This window comes from Dermochelys coriacea, chromosome 14, assembly GCF_009764565.3.
Source record: "Dermochelys coriacea isolate rDerCor1 chromosome 14, rDerCor1.pri.v4, whole genome shotgun sequence".
Lineage (NCBI taxonomy): Eukaryota > Metazoa > Chordata > Testudines > Dermochelyidae > Dermochelys > Dermochelys coriacea.
In genome coordinates, this window is record NC_050081.1 from 4,756,005 (window position 1) to 4,782,144 (window position 26,140).

General features: G+C 43.4%; 1 long non-coding RNA gene across 1 annotated transcript in view; it reads left to right on the top strand.

Annotated features, from left to right (window-relative positions):
• LOC119843224 overlaps positions 1–26,140 on the top strand; it is a 98,694-nt gene that overhangs the window by 31,805 nt on the left and 40,749 nt on the right. Inside the window, exons 3-6 of the long non-coding RNA XR_006275768.1 lie at positions 8,939–9,062; positions 11,882–12,047; positions 14,687–14,819; positions 20,216–20,337. This is a non-coding gene — a long non-coding RNA (uncharacterized LOC119843224). The remainder of the gene's footprint in view (positions 1–8,938; positions 9,063–11,881; positions 12,048–14,686; positions 14,820–20,215; positions 20,338–26,140) is intronic.

A 26,140-nucleotide genomic window follows, 5' to 3' on the forward strand; every position in this document is an offset into this window, starting at 1 on the left:
TCAGAGAGTTTGGGCATGAGCGCCTGTTGACATTTGGTATTTAGCTCTGGGTAAAGTTTAAACAGGACTTATCACAACTCTCACACCTTTGGAAGGCTACACTGGTTTAATAGTATGTTTCATGCCACCCCTTGCTTGATTTTTTTTTTCATATTCCAGTTTCTTAGTATGCAAAGGTCTTCTGCAAAATAACGAACTCATTCATTTCTATCTTAAAACACCCCTGCTGCACCCAGTACTTGGACTAATTCTCCTGTCACTTATACCAATATAATATAAATCAGGAATAACTCCACTACCAATATATATATAAATCAGGAATAACTCCACTAAAATCAATGACATTTCAGAAAACCATCATAAGGAATTAGGCCAATTTTTTCTGTTAACCAAACCCTGTTGACTTTTCAGAAATTTTCTGTTAATTTATTTTATATTATTTTTCATTTTTTTCCTCTGGGGGAGGCGGGACTGGAAATGCCAAATAACAAAAGAAAGGTTGTTCTTGTGCCACTTCTGGGTCTATCAGAAGCAGATAACAATAGAAATTGCACAAGAAGGCTTGTTCTTGTGAAATGTCTAATGAGGAATGGTCACAAACGTTACATATTTTCTGAAAATATTTGTTTAAAAATATGAAAGGCTCTTTCTTTCAAAAATCCCTCAACCTGAAGGATTTCTAGTGTTTTGTTTTTTCTCTCTCTGCCTTCCTACCACCTTTTGGCAAAATGGAAGGAAGAAAAAAGGGAGGAAAAGGAAATATAAAAAACTGGATGCCCCAAAGAATGAAAAACTATTTTAATTTGGAAAATGTAAAAAAAAAAAAAATTGAAAATTTGTACTTTTTAAAAAATGCTGTTTTGAATGAAATGAAATGAATGCTGTCGACTGGCTCTACTTCCGATGCGTCTTTGCATAGGTAAGAAGCCCAAATAATTCTGGAAAATGCCAGTTCTTACTGTTTGTATTACAGAGATGCCTGGAGCCTCTATTGACACCAGAACCCAGTTCTGTTATGTGCTGTACACACATTTAGTAAAAGAGAACCTACAATCAAACAGACAAGACAGGAAATGGGGGGAGAAAAGGACAGGCGAGCATAAGGTTGGAAATGGAGACACAGCAACTATGTCTACACTGCATTGTACTCGGGGTTTCCAAGCCTGTGCTGGAGTGTCCACACTGCAGTGTAAACCTGGGCTTACAATTGTTGGGGCTGGGTCTCCCAAGTGTGCTAATGCATCTATACTGCAATACACAGACCTTCTGGCTTGGGTGTGTGCTTGACCCATGTCCACACTGCAAAATGACGAGGCTTGGATCGGAGTCACAGTGGGACTATGGGTTTGACCATCCCCTCTGCAGGGTCTTAGGACTTGGGTCCAAGACTGATTTGTGTGTGGACGGCAGTGGGGCTCGGACTCAAACCTGAGTCACGGCCCAAGTGGAAGCGGGGGAATAGTCCTGCTCTTGTGGGGAACTTTCCTGGCTTCTGCACGACCCCGGTGAAGTGGGCTAGCAAAAGGATCTGAGTCCTCGCTTCCACTTCCTTTACCCCGTGGCCTCCCGGCCCTTGAGGACTCCCCTTCCCCTCTCCTGTCTGGCAGAGTCCTTGCAACCCTAACAAGGCTGGGCCCAGGATTCCTGAGGGGCTCGACCCCCAACCCTGCTGTGGTCACCTAGGACAGGGGCTAGGGTGTCCCCACTCCAGGGTACTCTCTCTGCACTGGGCACTTTTCTGACCCACTGACCATTACATACAAGTTAAAGCAAATGCAAGTTATTTAATCAACAATTAATTTAAAAAGAATAAGGAAAAATGGGAAAGGTTAAAGGAAATATCACCCCGCTCTGTGGCAGGGAACATCACAAACAGTGTCTCTGGAACATCAGGGCAGTTCACAGTCTGTTCCTTGTAGGTCCCAGGCCCCTTCTCCGGCCCTGGCTGTGCTGCAGGGATGCTGTGGGTTGGACACTTGCTCTGGTGGTGGCCACCCGCTCTCAGGCTCTAAGTGATAGGACCCTTCTTCCCAGTGTCGCCCCCGCCCTTTCGGGGTTCCGATCCAAGCCTGGCCTGCAGAGCCTCTTGGCTGAGGCATCTCTCTGTGCTGGGCCTGCTGCCCAGGGTCCCCCGCGCTCTCCCCAGCTGCTCACCGCGCCCAGCTCCAGACTGCTCCAGCCCCAGCTCCACCACTCGGTCTCTGCACTGCTGCTGCTGCTCTGCCTCCAGCTCCCTGGGCTGCTTCCCTGGCCCCTCTGGCTCTGGTTGCTGCAGCTCTGCTCCCAGGGCAAGTCCGCTCTCCCTGGGCTGTGCCTCTGGTTTTGGGGCTGCAGCTCTGCTCCCAGGACAGGGTCTGCTCTCTCTGGGCTGCTTTTCTGGTCCCTCTGGATCTGGCCCAACTCTGCTCCCCAGCTCAGCTCGGGCCCCTGCTTTCTCCTTAGCTTGACCCCACGCTGTCTGACCCAGGCAAATCCAGCTCACGTGGAAGACAGGACCTCCCTGGCCTCCTGACTCCCTGATTAGCCTGCCCGCCCTGTCATTCAGGCTGACCTGGAGCATTGGCCTTTCCCCATTGTTCCTGGGGACTGTCAGTCTCAGGGTCCTGATTCCCCATAGACCCTTCCCCTTTTAGTACTGGGAGCTAGCAACTAAAACACCCCCACTGAATGTTAGTAAGGGAGCAACAGTTCCCTTACACAAGATTAGTGTTCAGTGTAGACATAAAGAGATATCTGGTGACTTGGCCAAGGTCACGCAGGAAGCCTACCGTAGAGCAGGGAGTTGAAGTCACATCTCTAGAATCCTGCTCCAGTGATTCAACCACAAGATCAATCTTCCTTCCAACACCATGCACTCGAACCCAAACTCCAGCCACAAACACCTCTCATGCTTCTTGAGTGCTGTGAATCTGAAGCCAGATCCTGATTTTGCAAATAGCCCCCACCGTCCCAGCATACCACACCAGACTGCTGGATCCAAACACGCCCCCATCTGGGGGAGTTTGGAATCCGAAGCTGACGTGTTGTTATATATTTTATTTCATATAGAGAGATGAAAAGCACCTGTCCAAAGGTTCTGAGGGCTCTGTCAGCGATTTAAAAGGACAAGATCAAACACCATTTCACTCCTTTTAACAAGTAGCACCTCTAAATGCAAATGAAAATGCCTCAGCACATTAGCAGTCTCCCCTCACTAAAACCAGATGCAACAAATGGGCCCTGGAGCATGCCCTGAAAATTGGCAAAGCCAGGCTATTTCGGACCATTCTGGGAAGGTATTCCAAAGCCTGGACCCTTCCAGAGAATGTCCTGTCAGTCATTCCCTCTCCATTATATGGAGGAGGGACATCACATCAGTGCTTCTGCAGCTGTGGCAGTGGAGGATGGAGGTAGAGGTGGTCTCTTAGGTAACCCAATGCCTACTGAAAATCTGAAATTTTCAGCTTGGGTTTCTCTCTTATGGAAACCTCGGGGGGTTCTCTGCACTGACCCCCAACCCCAAACCTTTTGGGGCTTCCTTGTTCATGTTTTAAACTTTCTTCTCTGCTGCTTTTCCTATGCTCCACTGTTTTGTTTTGTTTTTTAAATAGAATTAGCTCTGGGGGGGAAGGAGGACAAGATTGTGGCTAGCAGGGCTGTGTGTGTAACTCCTGCCATGAATCCGTAGCACGAGCCTTCAAATCAATATAGCCTTTTGGAAATGTTACCACATGCCAGAACCTCTGACCAAAAAAACACCCCACCCCTTTCATTCCTGACTGAAAACTCACCCAAGATAGTTAACGCCAACAGGCCGGGCCAAAAGCTGTCCTGACTTACACCCTGATTACAGGGTGAATGAAGGATCAGTGTTGTAAAGGGGCTGGCCTACAACAGGGGATCTGGCCTAGGGGCTGAACTGGGGAGCACTCAGCAGTAATTCCTGATCCCTTCTTAGACCGTTATATATATAGTACCTAGTCCTTTTATAGTGCTTTTCATCGATAGATATGGTATATCTATAATATAATAACACATTGTTGAGATCTACTGATGAAAGCCACCATATAAGACAGTGTTTTACAAAGGAGGTCAGTGTCATCATTTCCATTTGGCAGCAGGGGAAACTGAGGCAAGGAAAGGGGAAGTAAGTAGCCCAATGTCACCCAAGGGCAGAGCCAGGAATAGAACCCAGGTGTCCTGAATCCAAATCCAGCCACTGGGCCCTGCTGCCTCCACGTTTCATTCTGCCATAACAGCTTAGAGTGAGGGTTATTACTGGAGGAAACATTTGGGAAGGGCTAGTTACCTGTCCTGTATCCCAAGTGGATTCCACCATGCGGGTTCGTGACCTCTATTCTAAGAGAGAAGCAGGGCTGGCTGGGTTGTGAACTTTGCTCCCATTACAGACATCCCCAGACAGAACTCGTGCAAAGTTCTTCCAGCAGAAATAGCTCTGTAGGATGTTCATAGCAGTCAGCTGGCAGGGTGGTGCCCTTAAATTACATTGTATAGACAGCTATTACACCTTAGCGTCCAAGCTCACACCAAATCTCGTTGAACTAATTGAATTTTCTGCTCCATTTTTTATGAGTAACAATAAAAAATAAATAAAAATCAATGGAAGATAATTACAGCACCTTGAAGTCTAATGTTATTGGCCCAAAGAGCGAAATGAGTTTATGATATGACAACCTTTTATCTTGGATCTGATAGGAGTGTTATTCATTGCATTAGAAGTTTGCCACCTGCTGCCAAAAGAGACTTTACTGAAAATTAACCCATGTTATCACTGTGAGTAATATCCTGGTTTTATCATGTGGAATAAATAAATAACAGACTTTATGCTTTTGCTTAATGAGGTTATACACTGAGCGCAGAGCAAGGCAAACAGTATGAACTCCAGTCCAGAAAAACATTTATTTGGAAGAGCTGAAATTGGAGCAGAAAATACCTCAAGTTTTCTGGCATAACAGCATGAGCTGAACTGACTATTAATTATATTATGGAACTGGACCAGATTGGAATTGGGCTTTAGGTAGCAGCGGAGGTGGGTGGACAGTGACAAAAACTATTTGCAAACATTTTTGGTGACCTCTAAGTAGGATTTCACTTCACTTCACATTGCTCACAACTCCTTTTTCATTAACAGTATTGTGCAAGCAACAGTTATTTAGATTCATACTATCCTACATAAAAGAGGGGCCAGTGCGCCCTTTGGGCACCCTTCATACATAATCCGACTCTGGTAGTTACTTACAGCTAACACTAGCTCCCTGACATCTTCTACCCCAATTTCCCCTAGCTCTTGACTCCCTGTGGGTCAAGCAGAAAACATGAGCCTTACTTTGATGAGCCAGAAAGGTTAACAAGCTCAGGCTGCTACATTCCAAGCTGGGGAATGTACTGGTATGAGTATCATCAACCCAAATATTCGAAAGTTATGATTCGAGCGACCCCCCCTCCCCGCCAAATCATGAGATTTGCTTAAAAATCATGAGATTAAAAAAAAACCCAATTAATGTTGGGTTAGTTTTTTTTATTTGCCTTCCAGTGTGTGAGTCTTTAGGCTGCATTTGCTTCATGTTTTCAAGATTTTTCTCTGCAAGCCAGAGGGCTAGAAATCTTTTTTCTTTTCTTTTTTAAATGAAAGCAGAGATTCTCATTAGAATCTGATTCCATCAGCTGGGGTTTTAAGAAAAACATCCAACCATGAGACTTATGATAAAATTGCGAGAGCTAGTAACACTGAGATATTTGCCAAAAGCCCATTTTCAAGCCGGTAGTTGAGATTTATTTAATCACTAAACAAAATCACAGATGACTTGTAAGTGGCTCAGGAGCTCAGATTAGTTAGGCCAGAAATGCTGTGTCCAAGTGACATTTCCCAAAGAGCTGACTGTCTCCCTTTAAATACTGGCCCAATAACTAAGGTGAGGCCCTATGAAAAAAGCTTATAATGCTTTTGGCAGCACATAGGAAAGATGGTTTGAGCCAGGGGCACAGGCAGTGCTCAGAAAGTGAGGAAGATATAAGGCTTTTGTGTCTAGCCTGTTATAATAGTATCGGATCCAATGGGATCTCTTCATTACAGAACACTGAGGAAGGTAGTGGGGATTGCCACCTAGAACAGAGCTATGCTGGTAGTTTGAAATGTATTGGTCTGAAATTAAATTGGACTGATGAAGAGACTGATTAATAAAGAGATGAATGGCTTGATTCTGGACTTCATTAGCTGGGAGTTTGAAGTCCTTTCACTTGAACAAAAGGATAGGCCAGGTAGTTAATCTCTCACACCCCTTTAGCCTTGTTCCAAAGCCATCCTGCCCTGGCTTGGATCACTTCAGACTGACATGATACCATGGGGGGAGAAAACTCCCAGAGAAGTTAGTGTTTTTTTAATGTTTTTCATTCAAAGTCCACATTGCATGTCACAGCTTTGGATACCCAGGGCTAGAGCATAAGGGACCCTACAGACACTACCATACACATTGTGCAGAGATTGCAACCCTACTGATCTCAATACCAAGTGACTTCAATGGGTTTTGGATCAGCCTCTGGGTGTTTGTTTACCATTTGCAAGCAGAGCGATGATCTAGCCAATCCTAAGTTTTGTGACTGGCAGAGGCCAGTACCTCATATTTCACAGGAAAGTGATCCTTCCTCTTCCCTTATAAACTACCTAGCCAGTTGAGCAATGCTGTACTTATGGGGAAATACCTTCCTGACCCTTGTGGGAATCAGTTTGTGCCCTGGAGCATGAAATTTAATTATCTTCATTTTAACCTGTATAACTGGAAATGTTATTGTTAATGTAAGTATCCAGCCTTTTTTAGAACTGACCTACTGTATGTATTTCTATTCTTTATTGTATTCTTGGCTCGTATTCCTCTCCCATTCCCACACCAGGGGCACTTCACGTTAGCTATGATGTGTTGACAAAGCGTCCTACCGCTATGTCCACAAATGTAGTCCAGGGCCATCTGGATGTAATGATGAGATGAGCAGGCCACTGAAATAGGCCCAGCTGCCCGACTAGTCTGCCTCAAAATTATTCTAGCAAGAGACCATCTCTAGGTTTGCTAGATGGATGCTATCTCCAAGGTCCATTCAATCCCTCTCTGCTGACTATACCAGCAAATGAACTGGTTAAATGATAGATACCTGCACACTGAGAACTGGACTGAGTTCCTCCTCATCAAATCATGTCCCACAATCTATCAAACAGCTGTCAGACAGCAGCGACTTTCAGCCTCTTTCTAGCTGAGTCTTGGTCAAACTCCATTGATCAAACTCATCAAGGTCAAACACTTTCCCATCACTAGGCCCCTAATTTGCCACCTATGTGAACTGCAAAATATCCCAGTTCTGCAGTCACTAAACACCCTGCTGACTATATATATAGGATCATTCTAGGAATGACTGTGTGCTCTACCTGGTCTGGGAGCGTCAGCCCTGCTTTGAGTCACTCCTAAGAGGAATAATTTTGATGAAGAGTTTTAAAAAAACACCTGTCCCTTCATGCTGGTGGATGTTAATAATACCAGGAATACTGTTAACGGCTTGGTTCTCTGTCATCGTATCTAATACCCCCAGAAATTGCTTGGATAGCTTTAATTATATTGGTGCCATTTCTTTCAGTCCTTGTTATCTTTTGAGTTCCTTCGGGGGGAGGGGGGAGAAAGAGGGGGAGGGTCACAGCCTAGAAGCAAGTTCTCTAAAGGTTCTTTGTTTCCCCTGCTCAGGTATTAAGCTGATGGCACAACAATCCCCCACGACATTAGATTCACCTTCCTGCCCTTCCCTACCTGAATGCAGACCTTGTATTGTCCCCCCCCCCCACCGTCCACTCAGAGTGAACCCTGCACGAGCAACCTAAAGAATAGGCCACAAGAATGTGCCCAGAACAGAGCCAGATTGTTCAAGCGATGTGAAGAAGGGAGGGGGAAAAAAATAAAGGATGGGGGGCGGGGAGGCCTAAAAGAAGAAAAACGTCCCTGGTGGGTTGAATTTCTTTGGCGATAGTTAAAGGATAGTACGGTTATTTTTTTTAAAGGGGGGGCGGGAAGGAAAAAAGCCCCACCGAGAGCAGGGTTTTGTCGGCACAGTGGCCTACGCAGAAAGGTGACATTTGAGAGAACAATCGCTAGGCTGTTTTACCATGTCTGCCGCTGTGAATGAGGCTTAAGAAAAGGTGCCCTTGGCCTCCTGCTAATAGTCATCATCTTCATCACAGTCTAGCTAACGCTGCCTTATGAAATAGGGGCACCCAGCTAATAAACAAAGCCCTATAAAAGATCAGATTGGTGGACACTACAGCCTCATTTCATTGCTGGCAGCAGCAACCAGACCTGCTCACCGATCGGTTGTCGCTGCTTGCAGCATTGGAGGCTGGCTCGGGACCTGATCCCCCCTCACTTGGCTCAGGGGTACCTCTGCCTCTGCAGTGTTAGTGGAGCTTTATGTTTTCCAGACTGGAAAACAAACTGTAAACGTGATGTCGGACAGAGCAATGGGGTGGGGTGGGGTGGTAAAGCTGGCGCTTTATTGGGAGCTGGGATTTTGACAGCACGTCCCTGTCCTAAATATCTTAAGCCATGTGGGCTCCATGAGCTAGTTAAGAAGCTGCCCAGTGGAAAACGTGCAATTGCTATCTATGCACCTAGCTGCAACACGTGTCTGGCTCTCTCTGTTGATGGTGATGCTGGTTCTGAATTCAGCAGCTGCAGTCAAATGGCTTCAGCTGAGTCTGCCTTTGAAAGAACGAGAAAATGGGCCATGTGATGGTATCCTGCTATTCCACAGAGATTACATTGCTGCTCACTTGCAGATGACGTCCAGGTACCAAACCACAATTTATTGAAGAGGATGAAAATAACTGTTATGAAAATTTGGAGTGGCTCCACGTTTAAAATGTGTAGTAATAAATTCCTTTCTTCTCTTCCCAGCCTGGATCTAGAGTGTCAAACTATCAAGAGCCTCTTCCCATTGCCCTCCCCACCCATAAACTTGCTTCAGGATCAGTGAAATAGGAATCAAATCAGGACGGCTGCTGATGTCGGGAGGGCTTAAAGAACTGGAAGGTAAGGAGAATAATTAGCCTCGAGTGCTCTTAGCAACAAAGGACCCAGGATCCACCTTTTTCCCTGCACATTCATGCCCGATGCGATTGGCTAAACACTGTGTTTAAGCAGAGCTTCGGTGAATTGAGTCAAAATAGGCCATGGCTGGGAGATGTTTATTAGGCTGAGTGTTTCCCAGGTTATTACCTTATGCTTTCATGTCCTTAGTGATCTTCCTCCTCCCCCCCCCCCCATTTTCTCTTAACATTGTGACTTATTTCCAGAAGCCTGGCTAAGATTCAGTAAGTTCATGAAAAAGCTGAGCAAAGTATTATCTGTGTAAATAACGCACAACATGTATGTATATATGTGTGTGTGTGTGTGTGTGTGTGTGTGATATTTACAGATATATATGCATATGAGGGAATAAACTCTCTCTCTCTCTCTCTCTCTCTCTCTAGCATTCATGTAATAATCTATTCTAATGTTTGTGTTGCTCATAGATGGAATCTGTCTGTTTATTCTAGTGGTTTGATGTACATATTTGTGAGCATGTATGTGTTTCTGAGTGAGTCTATTGAACCATGTAAGTCTTCAAGTGGCAACAAATTTCAAGAGCCGTCCACACCACCACTTTGTTTGTTTTTATTTCACCAGTTTTAGTCTTTTCTGTTTAGCTTTTCTTCTAGTCTTTCCCATCTCTTTTTTCTTCCTTAGAAGTGTATTAGTTACTATGTAAATGAGTAGCAGAGCTTCGTGTTGTCCACACAGCCGTATGAAGTCAATTTATAATGGTGGGGAATATATGCCACCATATGAGAAACAAAGGGGTTAATATGCCCATATATCCAAGCATTGTCTAGTGATTAAAGCACAGCACTTAGAGACAAAATACCCAGGTTCTATTCCTGTCTATGCAACAGGCTTGCTGTTCAATCTTAACAGGGCAAGTAACTGGGCAAGTCACTTAACTTTCCTCTTTGTCTCACATTCCCCACAGATATAAGGATAATACTGAGTATTGGCTGATGATAAAAGGCTTCATTAATTAATGATTTGATTACAAAAGACTTGGGAGTCCCCGCAACAGGAAGAAAGTGTGTAGGGAATTACATGTGCAATACTGATATAACTTATAGTGATTACAATCTCCTGGGCATGCAACACATTGAAAAGTGAGAGACTCTAAAATGGCTGTTCCGAGCAACAGAACGGAGAAAACTTTGGTAGTGAAAAAATAGAGTTGGGGGAATAATATAGTTTTATCATTGAAAAAATGTATGGGGGGAATTTTCCATGCAGCTGTACTAAAAACCAATCAGAAGATGTTGAAAAGGATGTTTCCCCCTTATTCTAACATGGTATCTGATTGAAAACTACGTGTGTGGAAAGCCAAACAGTACTCTGTCATCATGCTTATATTTAAAATACATTTTAAGCTCTTCAGTGCAGGAACATGTTATATGTTTGGTGCTGTTCACTGACTATAATGCACTACCATTGCGCACACACTGCATAGATTATAAATGATGATGGGTTTCAGAGTAGCAGCCGTGTTAGTCTGTATTCGCAAAAAGAAAAGGAGTACTTGTGGCACCTTAGAGACTAACAAATTTATTAGAGCATAAGCTTTCGTGAGCTACAGCTCACTTCATCGGATGCATTTGGTGGAAAAATGATGATGATATCTCATGCAAATGCCAGTGGATAATGCAGTTGTCAGCTGCATCCAATGCATTATGCCTGGCTTTTACTGATTGCTGGCACTTACAAGATTCAGCACCTCACGCTGGGAAGATAAGAACAGTAAACAATTTGGTAGGTTTTATATATCTGTCTAGGTCCATATATGGCCCTCATCACCATAGTACCTGAGCACCTCATAGTCGATAATGGATTTCATCTTCACATACCCTGTGAGGTAAATATGTATCATCCTTATTTTACAGATGGGAAACTGAGGCACAGGATCAGTCACTATGTGTCTGGCTGAGGCAGGAATTGATGATAAGGTCTTCTGAGTCCAAGTCCATTGCCTTATCCACTTGGACATCCTTCCTGTCTGTAACTGAAAACATTTAAGAGCAGACATGGTAGCCTGAAACAACCGTATTATGACAATTCCTGTAGTGCGCAAAATCATGTGTACTTCACTTTAAGAAACAATGGTGGTTGAAACGTCTTGGGGAAGGGTGGTGATGCTGGGAGAGGAGGGTGGATTTGAGAACAGAGATTGGCTCATAGCCATTTTCTGTTGGCAAATAACTCCAATAATCTTTTCTATGGTGTGTTTATTATTATTTTATATTTTTTCATCAGAGAACAGGAGAGTTATATGTCTGGGTTGCACTATAAGACAGTTCAGGGAGTTGCTACTGAGGGGGCAGAGTGGCTAGGGGGACTCTAATTGGCAGTTGCCCTAGGCTATCATAAAAGAAACTGAAACCAGAGTGTTAATGCTTTAGCCAAGTTATAGTGAAACAGTTTTACTGTTTAAGAAGAAAATGAAATGGCAGTAAGTCTGGAAGTGTCTGGGAGTGTGCTACACTGCTGTTCGGGGATTTTAGGAGCAAGTATAAGGTTACAGAGGGTATTTGGGAGAGCAAGTGGTATATGTGTGTGTGTGTGTGTGTGTGTCTAGAGGCCAGGGTGGGATGTGATGAGGTGGGCTTTGTTCATCTTATTATTTCAGGTGATCCAATCAGTCAAATTAGACTCTTTGCCCTTTTCTCCACTTAATATAATCTGTGACAGCAGAGTCTCACAGTGTGAAAATCAGTCCAGTGAGAGCCCTAGGCTCTGAATGTTTGGTTCTGAAGTTATGATGACATCTCTTTTAGGCTTCAACCTGGAAATGCTGCTTGTGACATTCCCATTCCCCGGAGATTTTGTCTGCTTCTATTTCATCACGATCACAGATGTAATATCTGTCAGAGGCAGAGTAATGAACTCGTGCTGACATCCCAATCTTGTGGACACATCTGCCCTTCTGAAGCTCTCTCTTCTGTGAGTAACCTGGGAGTCTGTTATATTCTTTGAATGGCAACCTAATTAGGTAGTAATAATAATTATTAATAAAGAGAGATAACAAGAGTGAGGCTGGTCTCTTTGGGCCACATCAGTGGCAAGGAATCTTTAGGAACTTGGCAATGTCCTATAGATTACTAGGGTTAGCTTTTAGCAGATTGTGGCTGGGAAGGAGAAAAGAAGTTTTCTGGATTATAGATTTGTCTCTCATCCTGACTCCTGTGTTACCCACTGACGTGGGCCAAAACTGTAGTGTATGGCTGCGGATGCAAACTTCTCAGGGATGTTAGGATTTGGGATTTTGGTCTTGTCACATCTCTAATTGTGTCTGTAAAGGACACCCGGCAGTCAGCCTGATCCTCAACCAGTATTAATTGGCCTAGCTCCACTGAAGGCAAAATCACCTTTAAAAATAATCAGTCAGGAATTATTAATAAGTAAAATATATGTTGTTTGCTCTGCATTTCAGGTCTGGCCATGTTTCCCTCAAATTGCAACAATTTCCTTCTTAACCAGCTAAGTATGTTTTTTAAAAACACAACAGGGTGTATATATACCTAGAGTTATACATACACATCACAGTATCAGGGTCTTTGGTCTGGGAGCAACTGTAGGATCAGGCATAGCCCAAGTCAGTCCAGCGGTCACCTATTCTTGCCCCACTTTATTAACAGCCATTTAACTCAAACACCTTGAAAACAGTTGGAAGAAAGTATCTGTTAAAGATGTGATGCCACCACCACTTCACTTAAGGGTTTGCGATACCTCAGTCTATATCTGAGACCTCCCATGAGTTCGCCAACAAAAACAGGGAGGGCTGTACTTGACCTTCCTGATCCTTCTAATATAACAAAAAAGCAGAAAATAACAACTCCTAACCCTTAAATGTTTACATTTAATATTTTTTCATGTGGTGGTGGTGGGGAAAGAAGGGTCAAAATCCATCTCCCACAGACTTTCCAAGTTGCTTTAGGCCAAGCTTTATAAAAGTAACCAGCGATTTTGAGTGCCCAGTCTGAGACCCTTTAAATGTGCCTGATTTTCAGAAGGGGCTCAGCATGTTCCTGGTAAAAATCTGGCCCCTTTACAGTAGTTCAAATTGGGCACCTAAAATCACTTGTCACTTTTGAAAAATTGGCTTCTCATGCCTATATACAGGTAATTTGTCAACAGTCAGAGGTGGTCAGAAAATGGGAATCTAAATATGTCAGTTGAAAACCAAAATATTTCAATTTGAATACTGCCACAGTGCCTCATGGGAGTTGTAGTTGGCCTCAAATGGATGCTTCATGCTCCCATTCTCTTTATAGTCTGGGCCCCTGGAAGGACTACATTTCCCATGGTGTACCATAGGGAGGGGGAGGCACTTGCATTATAGGAGTCTCTGGCCATGATGAATTATGGGAGATGTAGAGAGACAATGTGGGTCACGTAATATCTCTTATTCGACCAACTTCTGTGGCTTGAAAGTTTCTGTCTCTCACCAACAAAAGTTGGTCCAATAAAAGATATTGTCTCTCTCATATCCTGAGACCTCACCCACCTTGTCTCTCTAATATCCTGGGACCAACCCAGCTACAACTACACTGCATGTAATCCGACTGGGGGCTCTCGTCCATAGAGGGGACTGAGAACATGAAGACACCAGACTAAAAAGTCTCAGGAGACACCTGGGTAGGATAGTTGAATCAATATATTTCAGGGTCTGGAGGAAATATTTTGGTATTCAGTCTGAAATTTTTTTAAAAAAGGATTTTTTTTTTTTTTTTTTTTTTTTACAAAGAATCAAAATTTTCAGTGGGAAGAGGTCACTTAGCGAAAAATGTCATCTAATGGAAACCCCCAATTTTCCACCCAAAAACCATTTCAACCAGCCCTACCTAGCAACAATTGAGACGCCAGCATTTTTCTTAGCAAACAGCAGGCCAAGTAGCATTTTAAAAAATTGCCAATAAAGAAACAGCAGTCTTCTGCCATATATGGCTGGTGTATTTTTCCTTTGGAAATTGGCCACCCTAAGCACACACAGAACTCTGTGTGAGCCAACCTTACCCTCCAAGAAACTCCAGAGGAGAAAAACTTGGATGTGACTTGGATGGGTTTTGGACGGGGGTGAGGTGGGCTGGGGCAGGCGTGCTGGGGTGGGAGGGGGGAGGAGGGAAGGAAGGGAGGGAGGCAGAGGTTTGAACTAGGTTCCTTTTTCTATTTTATTTAGATTAGGTTCTGCTCAGCAGGGTGATTTCTTAATTAGACCAGCCCAGTCTTGCAGGCCTGTAGCCCTTGCCCCCTGCTCTGCCTTCTAAGGTTTCATGAGGGAAGTTGTCGTGCTTTATTTCCTGAGTCCTAATATTTGAGCAGTGTGCGGTTATTTCAATGGGAGGAAAAGACATGTAATTTAATCATCTTTATTAGATTTTAGGTGAGGGGGGAGTGGGAATTGTGTCCTCCGCTTGTCTTTTGACTTTCCCGTCTCCTTCTAGTGGTCAGAGATGAGATTTCATGGGGTTTTGAAAAGGAAAAAGGGTCTGGAAACTTAGACTATTTAGTGAAGGACTCTCTGTCCCAAGTTAAGGTTTAATAAGAAGATCTAATAACTAACACCCTTATCTCTGTCTTAGGCAGAATTAAGTCCCTGGATGGATTTGTCTTGTATTTATTAATGCCCAGCTAGGACTGAGAATTTTGGCCTCTCGATTATGTTGATAAGATGAAATCTCTGGAATCAGAATGATGGATGAGGCTAAAATAAAGGTGAGTCATAAACACAGCTAAGACAGAGTGAGTGACTTTTGCTGAACCAAAAATTGGAATTTTGCAAATTTTTGTAGCTTTCTAAAGGAGTAGGGAAAGGCAGAAATCAGTATTCTCATGGATTAGGCCACTTTGCCTCTTGTGTTTGAAACATTGTCACAGCTACCAAAGAGAAATTAACAAGGAGACACATTGCCCAAAGGGTGAATGGTTTATTGGAATGGAAGTCATGGAGTTGGCTTAAACATAGAGCGAGAGAGGAGTAAGACTCGGTTTCCAAATAGAAAAGGAGTACTTGTGGCACCTTAGAGACTAACAAATTTATTAGAGCATAAGCTTTCGTGAGCTACAGCATCCGATGAAGTGAGCTGTAGCTCACGAAAGCTTATGCTCTAATAAATTTGTTAGTCTCTAAGGTGCCACAAGTACTCCTTTTCTTTTTGCGAATACAGACTAACACGGCTGCTACTCTGAAACCGGTTTCCAAATAGTTAATCAAAAGTCTGAGTCCTATCCAGATCTCCTCTGACCAGACACACAGCAGACAGACACACACCAAACACCTAAACCCAGAAATGGAGACAGAAATATAGGCCTGATACTACGAGACACATGGAGCCCTATTAACTCCCACTGATGGGAGTTATGCACTGAAATACCTTTGAAGGTCTGGGCCAAGGTTGCTATTGAACCGGGGCTGAATTTTCAGTGACCCCCAGGGCTGAATCCCCTCCATCTTTCTCCTGAAAAGAGGACAAAATGTGGAAGTTTAGACCGAATTCTGCATTGAAGGATTTCTTTTGGGGAGGGGGCTTAGTCTGAACCTAAAACACAAACCAAAACCCACAGGGTGTGAACCCCGCCACGAAGAGAAATAAAAAAATGGGTTTAACTGAATCCCTGCCAATTGAAATGCCGAATTGCGCACAGCAGCCACAGAATGGTTTGAACCACTATTTATAGGTTTGCTTCCTTTTCTCACAGATCTGTATGTGAGATGCAGATACGCCAGGAGAATTGTGTGCGCATTTAAAATAGTAGAACTTTGGCATAGTGGGAAGGCAAATGGGGAGTCAATCAGTACTTCCTGAGGAGGTCACAAGCGAAAATGAGCGTGGAGGTCACTTCCTAGTAGACACTGGTCTGCGTCAGTAAACCACTGGAATGGCACCAGTGATAAGCTTTGTGCAGGAGTGACTCCAGGCCTGGAATAGCGGGGTCATTGCAGATCCAGGCTCAGGTGCTTTGGCTCAGGTGTGTGTGTGTGTATCAGCCATAGGACTGGGAGAGTGGGAAGTGGTTGAGGTGCTTGAGCAGAGCTTTGTGGGCGTCCCAGGGCTGGAGGAGCAGGAGATGATGCCCGCCAGGATTGCGGTCAATTGGCAGCATTGTGCAGCACAAATCCTGCCTGTGCTGTGCCTGCTTCTTAGAAGTATTAGAAATCCTTCCCAGAACCGGATCCTTTCTCTCTCTCACGCACACACCCAAGAGGCACGCACCACAAAACAGAAACACTTTAGACTGAAGCATCACCTACCCATGATACAGTTGTCACAAACAAACTGGCTGCGAAACAGGGACCAGGTGCCAAGCAACAGTGTGCAATGGGATCCCACGCCTATTCATACAGACATGTATCTCTCTCTTTGAGAAGGCTGAGGGGCATAAAGGAAAATCATGGAATGCTGGCAAAATAAGTAACGCCATAATTATAAGCTGTGTGTTTTGTGGGGACGGAGCTGCAGCAGTAGGGAGGTTGGGTTCCAAGAAGTGGTTTGACTCGACAGACGGACAAAGAGAATGTAAATTAAAAACAGAGAGCTCTTCCCCCCCCACACCTCTTGACTCCAGGTATGCATAATTATTATTTATTAACGGGAAAAAGAGTGCGCCTATATAATCTCTACAGCCATACTCTTACCTCTGACTGCAGAAACGACACCAGAGAGGAAACATTATCTGGTGGCATCAAGCCAATTTAAGAACATTATCCCTTCCTTCAGCAGCCCCCTCCTCTTTCCTGAGACGATCTGAGCTGCAGGAATAGGACAGGAAGAGGAGGAAGTGATGGAGGTCGCCTGATGCTGCCCTAGGAGGGTAACAAACCCCACGCAAAGGCCCAGCTCGAGCTCTCCAGAGTCATTATCGCTACAGTCTGTGAAAGGTTAGGGAGGAAAGAGCTTTTCGGAAGTCTTTGCCCACTAATTGATTGCGAGGGGCGGAAGGAAGGATGTATCAAAAAAAAAAGAAAGAACCCCCTGCCATTTTTAATCCATCTCCCCCCCGAAATGTACAATATTAGAAGGCAGCAGGTTGTAGCTTTAACCATAACAGGGCAGAAGGGAAATCAGATTCAACAGGAGTGGGGTTTCCTTTCATCCTAATGGCGGAGCTGGAAAATATTTTCCATGAACACCAGGAAGGATGAAATTTACTGCAAAGAAAAGCATAAAGGCCAGATTGTGCCCGGTCCCTGCCTGACAACGATTCCCAGGGAACTCCAGGAGGAATTGCCTGTTTCTGGCCCACAGTGTCTCTAGGTGCTCGCACCATTGCTGTGAGGTTCCAATCTGGCATACCAGTATATCATTGCATTATTTGTTATGCTCTAACTAACGAGATGGAGCCAATCTGTTTCCAGATGAAGGGCTATGTTTGGAAAATCAGCCCACTGTTTTGTATGTGCAAACAGGATTTATGTGCACAAGTTAGAAAGTCCCATTCGCACGTATCATCCTCAGTGTTTGCACACCCATGGGGCTTCAGAAACTATAAATACAGAGTGCTTTACGGGCAAGGTTCCTGCCTTGAGGTGTGTCTGAGACTTTGTCTATGTGTGTTTGGATCTGCAGCCCTGAGCTTGGTTGTGGTTTCATTTGGGAGCAGTGAACGAACAGAGACCCTGTGCCTTTCCCTGGGGAAGCTGCATTAGAGGATAAAACACAGCCCTAAACCCATGGTTCTGAATGCCTTGAACAGGCAGGGAGGGTCAGCCAGAGATCTGAGGTGAGATGCCGCATCCTGGTTCAAATTCCCGGAAGCTACTCAGCAGCCTATCCCAGAGATTAATGGCTGAGCAGTGGCTCCTTAAAATGATCCCTGTTGTCCAGCCCATGTGGCTGGAAATGAAGTGCTGCTACAGATTTGTCTCCTCTCTTGACTAAAAACACTTTAAGATGAAACAGTGTTGGAATGATTCCATTTAAATGGCACCTAAACATTTGTATGTGTGAAGATTCTGTACTAGGGTAACATTGCATCAGTTTCTTAACCAAACAAAAAGAAAAGGAGGACTTGTGGCACCTTAGAGACTAACAAATTTATTTGAGCATAAGCTTTCGTGAGCTACAGCTCACTTCATCGGATACCAAACAAACAGCCTTGTTTTTCCTCTTCAGGCTCTCAGATAATCAATTATTTGAAAAGAAAACAGACACTTCACCCTGTTCTCTAACCCACACATTTCCTTCGCCTTTTGGTATGATTTTTAGACTAAGGAGAAAATATAATCAAGAGACCAGCAGCTCTTAGCACACTTATAACTCCTTTAATTGGAAGATCTCAAAGCACTTTGCTAATTAGTTGATCATTGGAACACCCCTGTGAGATGTATAACTTATTCTCATCATTATTGTACAGACAAGTGAACAAAGATGTGTAGAGATTAAATAGCTTGCCCAGGTCAGACAGCGGGTCAGAGCTGTGACTAGAATCCAGGAGTCCAGTTACCTTGGTCTAACAACTAGACAACACACTCTGCATGAGAAAACTGAATAAAACGTGAAGGCAAAAATAAATAAAACAAAATTCTCACTTTAAAAATGTGTTCTGTGTAGAACCAGAATGTTCTGCAGGAAAAAAAGGATGCAGTCCAAATTTTTACTTCCAGGCAAACATTTGAAAATTGACTTATAATGTACCCTTTCATTTAGATTTTATATGAAGGTTTTACTTGAGCTTGTAATGAAGATGGAAAAATCCTAGGTTGCCATGGCTACTGGCACTTTGCCTAACACACTCAAATCTTTTTCCCCTAATAAAATAGATTTCAGAAACCCACCTATAAAAAGGGAAGAGTTAAAAATCCTATACATTTATGTAGGAGGAAGAATATTATTCAGTGTAAAGCAGCTTCTAAGCAGCCTTGCAGTGTAATTATTTCAGGATTTTCTCCCCACCAGTTAGGTCCATAAATTCATATTCCTGACCTAGATGATTCTTTTGCTGATAACGACAATACAACTAAAACACCAGAAGAAAAACAGGGAGTGGAGAAGAAAATAAATTGCATGATAACTTCTTTAGGACGCTATCCGGTAGCTACAGAAACACTAGCAGAGGAAAACTGCTCTATTCTATATCTAGTCCAGCATCCAGTCTCTGACAGTGATTTTTATCAGATGCTTATGTGAAATATCCTCCCACAGAGAAAGTTTCTTCCTTACTCCTATTGGCTAGAGGTTGGCTTATGCTCTGGAGTAAGAGGCCTTATATTCTGTTCAAAAGTCTCACCTTTTAAAAGTGCTTATTTCCATAACTTTGTATGTTCTTTTTGTTCATATAAATCCGTCTAAGCTCTGAACCTCAGCTAAAGATCTCATAGCTTGTGGCAATGAGTTCCACAGCCTAATTTGTTTGTTGTGTTTTTTTAAATGTTTTTCCTTTTGTGATGAAGTGGGACACCTTTTATTAGTTTTAAATGTTCTGCCTTTCTGTTTCACTGAATGGCTCTTCATCAGAGAGGCTAATATGCTGTGGAATTGGATATTTGGGGGCTGATCCAAAGGCAATTGGAGTTAATGAGAGTCTTCCCATTGACTTCAACAGGCTTTTGGATCAGGCCCTAGAAGGGCATTTCTAGTGAAGTGCAATATCTATGATCATTGCAAAGCTTTAAAACAAACGTTTGCAGCAAAACAATCCCTTCTGCAAACAGGTTCTTGATGCCTCTTGGTCTTGAACACATTGACCCAACAGGGAAGAAAACAAAACATATCAAAGGGAAATCAGGAAAACAGTCATTTAGTTCAACTAACCCTTGTAGACGCACTGCAGGTGAGCTTTTCCAAAGTGCCTGCATGACGTAGGAGCATAAATCACAATGATAGTTAATGGGACTTGTGCCCTTAAGTCACTTAGATACTTTTGGGAATCTTGTCCTACAGATAGAGGGAAGGCAAGTGAGAGGAAAAATATCATTAGATGATGCAGGTCAAACAAGTGTCTCTAATTAGGTCACATTTCTTGCAGAGTGAGGAGATGTAAGGGGTCAAAAATGCCTTTCTACTAATTTTCTAAGAAACCAGAGAGGACATGTAATGTGTCTAATTGAAAGTAACAAATCACATTCATTTCCTTCCCAAAGTAAATGCTGCTTCTGCTTTTTGTCATCCCAGGTTGTACAGCCACATCTGAATCACCCCAGTTCAGCAGCGCAGCGACCCATCTAATCTGATATCTGATCTCTGTCACCTGTGACTTCTAATGGCTGCTTCAGAGTCAAGTGCAAAACTCCCAGGTGTGTGTTGGGTGGGAGAGGTGACGGGAGGAAAAAGGAACCTAGTGGTGATAGTTCGGAGCAGAGTCAGGGGCAGGAGCCGGGACATCCACCTGCTCTGGAGGGTGGGAATCACCACTCACATTCCTGTGTGTTCAGACCAAGGAGGCTGTGCAAAAGATTAAGGCAATGTGTGCCCCAGCTAGGATACACAGCCCGCTGCCCCTTTGGGATGTGGAAATCACTGTGCAATGTAGACATGCCCTGGCTGGAATTTTTAATGAGCATCCGTACTCTGAAGATTAAATGGACCCTTGCTCCTGACCTGCATAGGCCCCACTTCAGGGCCCTGATCTAGCGCTCCTGGAAGTCAATGGGCTTGGCCAGATCCTCAGCTGGTAAATCACTGTAGGTCTGAGTTTGGCTATAGATGTCGGCGGGAGCTGGCTTGGGCCCTAAGTAGTAGAGTGGATCTTGCATTGTCTAACTTCGCTGGGGATGTGGATGGGGGTGTATTCCACCCCCAGTTTAGGAGATGGATGAACAGTGAATACAAAGAAAATCGCCCAGGCTGTTAAAGAAATGGTTATGGCAGCTGTTCTCAAACTTTAGCAACCCGAGGACCCCTATTTTGATTTAAATTTTTTCACGGACCCCCTCAAGCCAGCTTCTAATTTTCTCTGGGGATGCTCAACTTCCCGCTCAGCCCCACAAGCTGCCCCCCTCCACCCCTTCCCCAAGGCCCCACCCCTGCCTCACCTCTTCCCTTCCCCGCTCCACCCCTGCCCCTCCTCTTCCTCACCTCTTTCCACCTCCTCCACCTGTCCTTGCTCCTCCTCCTCTCTCCCAGTGCCTCCTGCTCACTGCAGAACAGCTGGGAGGGAGGGGAGGAGTTAATAAGCGGGGTCGGCAGCCCTGGACATGACTTGCAGAATCCCCTGGAGTACTCTTGTGGACCCCCATTTGAGAACCCTGGGTTATAACATTAACATTAGGGACTAGAGCCAGCACAGAGTATATGGCAATGCAAGCATATAGGAACACAGTGTGGATTTGCATTGGCAGTATCAGAATGACAGGAAGACCTGTTGACGCTTGCGCTCTCTTCTCTTCATGCTAACTGCAGATCCCTTTAATGCAGCAGCCCTTTGGATGTAAAGAGCAGCGGCCCTCAGCCAGCACAATTTATTTTAAACATATGTTTCCGATTTTAAAACGTCCAGACCTAGAAAACTTTAATCATCACACACCTAGCAATTTTTGTTTTGTTTTTGTAAAATGCTGAACTGTGTCTACAGAACAATGAGTAAAAAAGCAACGTGTTATGTTTGAAAAGAGAGAAATTTTTTTTAAAAATCTAGCTGGCACTCTTCTATTATCAAAGCAAGGTAGCAGATTCTGCATCGAGACTCTAGTGTTCCAACAAATAAGCCTTTCGTTTTGTTTGGAGTGCATTTTACTACTATAATCATCTGTTCCTGACAAAACTTCCCAACATTACTGCTGAAAGAGGTCCTAATAAGCCCTTTCAAGAGAGAGGTTATTTGAAAGGATGAAGTGGGACATCTCGCTACCCCTTTATATCCGAGCCTAGCACAGTGGTTTGAGCAGATGGTATTTACTATAGACTTCAGGGTGATTTTCCTGTTCAACTCATGTCTTGTTCAGCATCTAAGGAGGGCTCTATTGAGGACGTTTCTTTTAAAAGACTGGAATAGAGTATACAAGGTCTCTAGGTCGGAATAAAAGCAATTCATAGGGGAAAAAAGATATTTACTAAGAGTCCGATCTTCCTCTTACTTACGTCATCTTTTCTGGTGTAAATCAGGAAGAACTACACTTAAGTCAACAGAATTGCACTGGTGTATATCCACCAGGGGTAAAAGGAGAATTGTGTCCTGTCTCTCCAGGACAGTCAGCTGAGGGGGAGAGATTTACTCCTTGACTCAGGATTTTGGAAGGTCACTTGGTCTTCCCTGCGTCTGACACAGAGGTAGAAAGGAGTGGAGGTCAGTTCAGCTTGTGGGAAGGGACAGGAAGGGCCTGGAAATGAATCACAGGGAAGACTTCAAAGGAGGTTCCTCCTCTTCGGAGGCCAATGCTAGAGGAACAACTCAGGATGACTCCCCCTGCTCTGCTGAGAGAAATATTCTCCGGGACATTCCAGAGTTAGCAGCACATGGTGGAAATCAAAAGCAATGGATTTAAAATGGGTAAGAAGAAAAGCTTTTTATAGTAGCCTAAAATTAACCTTTGGATCAAAGGGGCTACGTAAACAAACAGAATGGAATAGAACCAGTGGTACTCACTGCTGCAAGCTGTTATTCAGGCACATGGTTTATTATGATTTAAAGAAATCTAAAACATTTAGGGTGAAGTTTTCAGAAATGCTCTGGGAATTTTACCATTGGCTTTAATGGAAGCAGAGTTAGCACCGGTAAGAACTTTTGAAAACACCAGATGGGTGTTTTAATGCATTCATTTATGTACTGGTGAGCCCATCACCTTAGCATGTGGTGCATTAATCTAGACTAAGCACCACCTGACATTAACTGAAACCACCTACAACAGACAGTATTAGCAGCCCTTTCCTTGCGCCATCCCTAAACAAACTACTATTGGTCCGGAGTCAAGCAAATGTTCAACCCAATAGACATGTCTTGCACCACTGTCAGTGCAACTAAGCTCTGAGAAACCACTGGAATTGCACAGAAGGGTACAAACATCACATGCAGGTATTATCAATCAGTATGCCTTAAATGAACTCAGCCATTGTGTGATACATGGGAATGTATCTGATACACGTTTCTGGGAAGATGCAGGCTACTATCTCAGAAGTAGTAGCCTGCATCTTCCCAGGTACGTGTATCAGAAATAGGGTGACACCCTCCCCAAGCGAGAATGTCACCTTTGCCTTCTCCTGTTTCAATACTGCACTCAGCAAAGCAGCAAGTCTGAAAACCGCGCCTGTGCACCAGGAGTTAAGAGGATTGTGCTGCTTTGAGGATGGGAAACAGATGATAAATATTAGAGTAAGGATCACATTACCATTATGTAGCCTCTAAATGCAAACTAATTAGAATGCAGTCCTGCTTCAGAGTAAAAAAGCCAAGTGAATGACAATCTCCTGAAAGCATGGAATAAAGGAGCAGTACATTGCCATTTCAATTTGTATAAGGCCAGAAAATCCAGATTGGCCCATGTGTGTACAAATTCCCAAAGGCCATAGCTATCCCCTTGGTCTCTCGTCAGCACTCCTGTGACACCGGTTCTGAGTAGTTTGGTAAGTAGCAATAACCTAGAAAAAGGGTGTTCCTTGCTCTGTAGCATAAAAGCAGCTACCATCTGGCCATGAAGTGGCTGCATTACAGAAATGAGTCAAACTTATCCCCATGTATAGTGGTCCTGATTCACAACCACTTTGCTTTAGTTTTATGCTGCAGTAACCTGCAGTTTTTGGCTGCAGTATGATAACTACATACAAAAAATATGGATCTGAATCAGTTGAGGACTTTTATTCAGAAAAGTATGTAAGCACATGCATAACTTTAAGCATGTGCTTAAATCTGTCTTTGTTCAGCAAAGCACTTATACACATGCTTAAGTCCCACAGAAGTCAGGTTAAGCATGCACTTCAGTGCTTGCTGAACCAGTGCCTAGGACCTCTGGCTACAGGATGCTATCTAAACATCCGTCATTATTACGTGTGGGACTTTATCTTAATCACTTCATTTCATAAACACACGGCCAGGATATCATCTACCTTCTTAGGGACAAACCCTGATAGTACTTGAAAAAATCGGCTTCAAACAGAGGAGTTTTCAAATGCAAGGTTTGATTTTTCTTTTAAAACTTCCTTCCCCCCTCTTCTACTGGAAACCAGAAGTATTTCACTGTCGCTTGCCAAATGATTTCTATCTTAGTGAAAAAGAACTTGCTATTTCCTGAAAACCTACCACTGTTTTTTTTTTTAAAATACATTTTGAGCATGGACTCAAACCCACGTAACTTGATAAGGAGTTAATGAAAACAAATTAATTCTGTCTTGCAAAGATGCATTAAGGAGAGGGGCAGCAGAATCTGCGAGAGAGGGGCATCGTTGTCTCTGCTGAAAAGGGATTTCAAAGGCCATCTGGCTTTATAGTTGGAGCGTCGGAGTCTTGCTGTGCCAAATTTTGTGGGGAGAATAGGCAAAAGAGAAACCTCTGTAGTTTTCCATTTGTGCATGTGTCGCTATTTTAAACATTGTTTGTGTGAAAACGGTGGGATGAAACTTATTGGAACAACGTTTTTTTTTTTTTTTTTTTTTTTTTTTACTAACAGGATATGTTTTGAGATGGATAGTTTTCATAATCCACGGTGAAATTTGAGTCCTCATTCAAAGTACGGACAGAGCAATTGCTAGACCTCCATTGTTTTTCTGACCAAAAAAAATTCAAGAGATGATTATGCTGTATGAATATTGTACTGAATAGTGGCCAGCAGACTCTTTCATTGCCGTCACAAAGACATGAGAAATCTATTCTTCCCTTGATGTGCATGTACAGGTAACCAGGAGTCAGTGATTTCTGGAAAGCAGAGTGGTCTAATAGTTAGAACACAAGACAGGAAGTCAGGTCTCATGGATTCTCTTCCCTGCTATGCCATGGACTTGTGTGAACTACAGCAAGTCACTTAAACTCTGCGCCTCAGTTTAACCATCTGTAAAATGGACATAATAGCCTCTGTCCACCTCACAGAGGGTTGCAAAGACTGATCAATATTTGTAAATCACTCTGGGCCCAATTCTACAAGGAACAGGGTGCCTCTGGTGGGGTGCTAAGCACCCACACTTCCAAATGAAGTCAATGGGGGTTGAAGATGCTCACCAGCCCATTCAGGATCTTATCCCTTTGATGCCCTGAGTAAGGTGCTAAAGAAGGGCAAAGGATTGTTGAAATGTGTCAAACATGAGACATTCTAGCAGCATCAGAGCAGTAACAACATTGGCATGCTGCTAAACTGTGATATCACTTCAGAAGTGTCTACAGCCTCTTTCAGTTTCCCTGTGTAGACAACAGTTCTCACAAGGGTCTAACAAGGCAGGCATTTAAAATAAAAATACAACGATATACATAATATGGGTTAGATTGCTGTCAAAGCTGCCTTAGTTGTGTGTGTGTGTGTGTGTGTGTGTGTTTGTTTTAGCAAATAGATTTCATAAACGATGTCATGAAAGCCCTGAAATAAGTTCCTGACAATGTGGAGTTGCAGTTTCTTTGAACTATCCTGATTATGAAATTTTATTTAATTTAGCAAAAATCTGTCTTTAGATAGATAGTCATTCATAGATACTCACCTTTCTTGAGACCTGGCCTTAACCTCTAAGTAACACAGCCATCCCAAATTTAAGCCAATAACAAATCCATCCTAGCTATCCCTACTTATCAGTGGTAGGAGATGGGGAGTATTGCTGAGCAGTTCAAATACGGAACAAGAATTCCTGAGTCCTATTTATAGTTCTGCCATTTTTCGCTATATGTGACTTTCGCCAATTCACTAAGACCTAAGTGATAAAAAATGGCCTCTAACATCGTTCAGCACTTCTGGAAATCAAACCCTATGTATTTTCAGTCAGTATCCAGAAGTTAGTATATAAAAGACACTTTTAGGATCTCTGGGCCAGATTTTTAAAGGTATGTTGGTCTCTAAAGAAGGAGATGGATACCTACTGGAATTTTCAAAAGCACCTAACTGTCTGATTCTATTGAAATCATTGGGATTTTGGTACATATGAAGGTGCCCATGTTAATCTTTAAGTGCCCAAATACCTTTAAATATCAGG